The sequence below is a fragment of the Chinchilla lanigera genome, unplaced genomic scaffold (assembly GCF_000276665.1).
Source record: "Chinchilla lanigera isolate Chin_1 unplaced genomic scaffold, ChiLan1.0 scaffold00124, whole genome shotgun sequence".
Classification (NCBI taxonomy): domain Eukaryota; kingdom Metazoa; phylum Chordata; class Mammalia; order Rodentia; family Chinchillidae; genus Chinchilla; species Chinchilla lanigera.
In genome coordinates, this window is record NW_004955525.1 from 3573418 (window position 1) to 3578507 (window position 5090).

Here is a 5090-nt window from a genome sequence, read left to right on the forward strand (position 1 = left end):
ATATTTCAATTTCTTGGATGTTATTGTGAAAGATATGGTTTCCTTAATTTTTATCTCAGTCTGTTGTTTATCTCAGTCTGTGACCCCTGTGTTGTTCAGGAGGTTTTTGTTTCATTTCCAAGTGTTTCTGGAGTTTTTGGAGTTCCTTTTGTTGTTAATTTCCCATTTCATTGCATTGTGGTCAGATAATATGCACAGGATAATTTCAATTCTTTTGCATTTTGGAAGGTATGTTCTATGGGCTAGGATGTGGTCTATTTTAGAGAAAGACCCATGTGCTGCTGAGAAAAAATGTGTATTCTGATGCGGTGTGGTGGAACACTCTGTTTACATCTACTAAGTACATTTGTTCTCAGCTTTGGTTCAGGTCTCTTATTTCCTTGCTGATTTTTTGTCCAGTTGAGCTATCTCTTTGTGTCAATGGGGTGTTGAGGTTCCCTGTTACAATAATGTTATTAATTATATGGGTTTTCATGCCTGTCAAAAATTGTCTTATATAATTTGGAGCTCTGATATTTGGTGCATACATGTTTATGATTGTTGTCTCATCCTCTTGCAGTTTTCACCTGACTAGTATGTAGTGACCTTCTTTATCTCTTTTGATTATTGTTGGTTTGAAGTTGACATGGTCTGCAAACAGAATGCTACCCCTGCTTTTTTCTGGGTTTCTGTTGCATGGAGGATTGTTTTTCATCCTTTGACTTTTAGTCTGTGGATTTCCTTTTCAGTGAAATGTGTTTCCTGTATACAGCATACTGTTGGATTTTGTTTTTTAATCCAGTCTGGCAGTCTGTTTCTTTTGACTGAAGAATTGAGGCCATTTACATTTCTAGTTATAACCCATCTGTGTTGACTTATCATTTTCATGTAACTTACTTGCATTTATGTCCTACTTTTTCTACCTGTTTACTTGATTCCTCTTCTTGATGTTTCATTTCTACTGTTGTTCTTGAAATTGCAGTCAGATTTTTCTCTGTCTAGAATATCTTATAGTATTCTTTGTAATGCTGGCTTGATAGTCATGAAGTTCTTCAATTGTTCTTTGTTGTGAAAATATTTTATTTCTTCATTGAATTTGAGGGATAGTATGGCAGGGTACATCAGTCTTGGTTGGAAGGTGTTCTGTCTTAGGACCTGTAATACTTCCCTCCAAGCTCTTCTCGATTGCATGGTTTGTGCTGAGAAGTCTGCCGTGATTCTGATGGGCTTTCGTTTATAGGTAATCTGCTTCTTTTCTCTAGCAGCTTTTTATATTCTTTTGTTTTGCTGGAGATCTGGGGACTTGACTATTATATGTCTGGGTGTAGTTTTATTTTGGTTGTGGTTGGTTGGAGTTCCATATGCCTCATTTACTTGTATATCAGGTTCTGTTTCCATGCTTGGGAAATTTTCTGCTATTATTTCTGCAAATGTTCTTTTCATGTCAGTTGTGTTGCCTCCTGCTGTTTCATTGACTCCTATAAGTTGTACATTATTCCTCTTTGCCTCATCTTCCATCTGTTGAATTGACTTTTTCTGGATCCTTCTTGATTTTATAAAAGCCTTTCTTTCACGGTTGCTAGCTGCCATGCTGTCTTCCAAGTCTGAGATTCTATCTTCAGCTTCATTCAAGCGGTTTTGGTAGCTTTCAGTGGCAGTTTTGTTTTCCTGGAAGTCTCTTTCAATCTGGTTCATGTGTTCTAAGTCCTTTCTATATTTTTCATTTCACCCTTCTGTCCCTTGCCTTTGTTCTATTTTCTTGTATGTTTCTTCTTCAGACTTTTTGAGCTGTTCCTTCATTATTATTGTCATTTCATTTTTTGCCTGAGAGATTATTTCTGATCTCATCTCTTCTATGGCCTTCTGGAGTTGTTTCTTTACTTCTATTGCAGTCATTTCAGCTATTTCAGGCATATGTTTACCAAGTTTTCCTATGTCAATGTCTCCTGGACTTGTTCTGAGTGGGGTGGAGTTCTCAGATTGTGTTTTAGTCCTTCGTTTTTTGCTACCGGATGCAGAAAGCTCAGTTTCCGTGTTCAGTAGCTGCACAGCAAAGTCTACTAGTGTTCCTATTTTTCCTGTTGGTCAGGTTTGCCCCTGAGTGACCTCTGAGAAGTGCTACTTAGTCTCAGGTTTTTGGGCAGTTGTTGATTTGCATCTAGTTATCCCCAGTCTCAGATGTGGGCATTTGTGTCAGCTGATGGCAGACAGTTTGATCCAGCGTCCCTTTGCAGTTCAGGGCACATGCACAGCCCAGACTCGGGTTGCACTGGTGTGACAATCCCAGTCCAGTGAACCTATGTCTCCAGGCATTTCAGGGTACCCACAAAACCCAGACACAAGCTTCAGGGTTGCCAGTTTATGAGTCACCTGATTCTGTGTCTCGAGTCAGTTCAGGACACATACAGGAACCAGATGCAGGCCGGATGGGTAGCAATCACAGACTGCCCATGCCTTAGACACCTTAGCAGGTCCAGGTGAAAGCAAATCATAGTCTCCAACCACTGGACCAGAAGCTCTTGGAGCATTCACTCACTTGGTACAAGGCATGCAGGGAGAGGCCACTTGCTCTGCCCTCAGCTAGAGAAGTCCCTGGGGATTCTGACTAAGGACCTCCTGCCGCATGTACCCTGAGGGAAGAGACTCAATCTGTAATGGAGGCAGGGTCCTGGGTCGCCCGCTCTGCCCTTAAGAAGTAGGTGGCTCTCTACTCAAGTTTCAGCTGGGAGCAGTGGCGGTGTGAGTAAAGCACAGACTTGAACCACGGGACCAGCAGCTTTTGGAGCACTTGCTCACTCAGCACAGGGAAGGGATACATGTGCCCCCCCCCAGTCATAGAAGTCCCTGGGGCTTCTGAGTGAGGACTTCCTGTCTGCTGCAGGTGCACAGAGGGCAGAGACTCAGTCTGTAATGGAGGCAGGGTCCTGGGTCGTGAGGCTATACTTGTATCTTACTGTAACTTAAATTTTTTTTCCCTGTTGGCCAATTATGATGTTTTGTTTTCTTTAATATGGTGCTGACAATTGAATCCAAGTCTTCTCACTTGCCACAGAGCTCCTCACCACCATGATTATGCTTTAATGTTCATATTTGCCCATTTGTATATCATCTTTGGTGGAATTACAGTTCATATCTTATCTCTACAGCCTGCAGGGATTGGCCCTTTCATTTTTCTTTATAACTATTATATTTGAGAATGCTTTATACATTATAGGTATTTTTTTTTCTCCCAATCCTTAGAGTTCTGCAATGAAAAAGTTTTAAATTTTGGTGAAATATATTTAATCAATTTCACCTTTTAAGCATTATGCTTTAGTTATAAAGTCTAAAAGTTTTGGCTAGCCTTAGCTACAGAAAGTTTCCTTTTATTTTTACAAGAATATTTTAATAATTAATTGTATGAACTCTTTTGAATTAATTTTTGTGTAAGGTGTAAAATTTAGGACAAAATTAATTATCTTACATATAATGTCCAGCATAGGAAATATTTATTAAAAATGTACACTTCTTTCATTGACTTAATTCTGCATCTTCTGTAAAAATCAACAAGGCATATTTGGGGCAATCTGTTTTTAGCTGTTTATTGTGTTCCAATCTTTCTATCTTCTTGGTAGTACCTTACAGGTAGCTTTCAGTAGGCAGAATTGTTCTTTCCATTTTTCCTTTTTTAAAGAATTGTGTCAGCAATTTTAGATCCTGTGTGTTTCCACATCAATTCTAGAATAACTTATCTATGTCTCTGAAAGCTTTTCTGGGCATGTCATACAGGTTGCATTAAACTTTTAAATCAATTTAGGGAGAATTGAAAATTTTACATAATTTTGTCTTCTAATCTATAAAAACAATATACTTGCCTGTTTGTATATGTCTCCCTTGATTTATTTAATCAGAAATTTGTACTTTTAAGCATGCAGATGTGTTTGTTTTGATGTTTATATGAGATTTTTTTCCATTAACTGTGTAGCAGTTAGTAATAGTATCATATTTTAAATTTCATGTTGAATTTTGATAAATAGAAATAAAATTGATGTTTGTTTAATATTGCTAAAACAACTAATTAGTTCTGGACTTTTTTTGTTTTTCCAAGTTAGTTGGAATTTTCTGGCTAGAAATTCAAATAATCTACAAATAAATGTAGTTTTATTTCTTTTCATTTTATATGCCTTTTATTTCATTTCTTGCCTTAGTGCAGTGCTACAACTTCTAATGATATATTCATTAAGAATTCTTGCTGAAAGTGGATTTCTTTACCCTGTTCTCAAGTACAGGAAAGTATCATTCAGTCTTTTCCATTAGATATGATGTTAGCTATTGCTTTTCTGTAGATGCTATTTAACTTGTAAAGTAGTAACCATATTCTTAAACTGCTGTGACTTTTATGAGTGTAGTGACTTTTACTTTTACCAAATGCTTTAATGAAATATATATATATATATATATATATATATATATGTTGGTTTTAAATATATATATATATATATATATTACTTTTTAGTTTGTCAGTGTGGTGAATTACATTGTTTTCTGGATGTTGACAAAGTCTTACATGCCTGAAATGTACTTGGTCATATTATATAATTCTTTTAATACATTTTTGCATTTGCTTTTAATCTATTGTTATGGAGGATTTTTCATGCATAGAAGATACTATTCAGTATTTATATTCATATTCTCATTTATGTTTGTCTTAGTTACTTACTACTTACTAGGTGACAATACCTGACATCCACAACCTTAAGAAGGAAAGTTTCACATGACTCACAGTTTGCAAAGGTTCCAGTCCATAGTCAGTTTGCTGCAACTCAGGGCTGTGTGGCAGAGGAGAATTATTCATGGCATAACTGGCAGGAAGCAGAGAGAGGAGTGAAAGGAGAGGCAAGGGAAGAAAGAGGTAGACCCAGGCCACAACCCCAATGACCCACTTCTTCAGAGTAATTCCTACCTTCTAAGAGCAAGCGAGCTATAAGCCCCGTAATCCATTCGCCTACCAAGAGCGAACATATGAATGTATTAAACTTTGGAGGACATTTTAGATATTAAATATAATATTGTTGATTTCACTATAATAGTGAAATGAACTGGAATGATATAAAAACAATATATAATGAACA

The 5090-nt window shown here is 36.9% G+C and overlaps 1 protein-coding gene across 1 annotated transcript in view; it reads left to right on the forward strand.

Moving 5' to 3' along the window:
* The window catches only part of Pcdh11x (protocadherin 11 X-linked), a 937510-nt gene that overhangs the window by 591198 nt on the left and 341222 nt on the right, over nt 1-5090 (forward strand). The gene's annotated exons all lie outside the window — the stretch shown is intronic.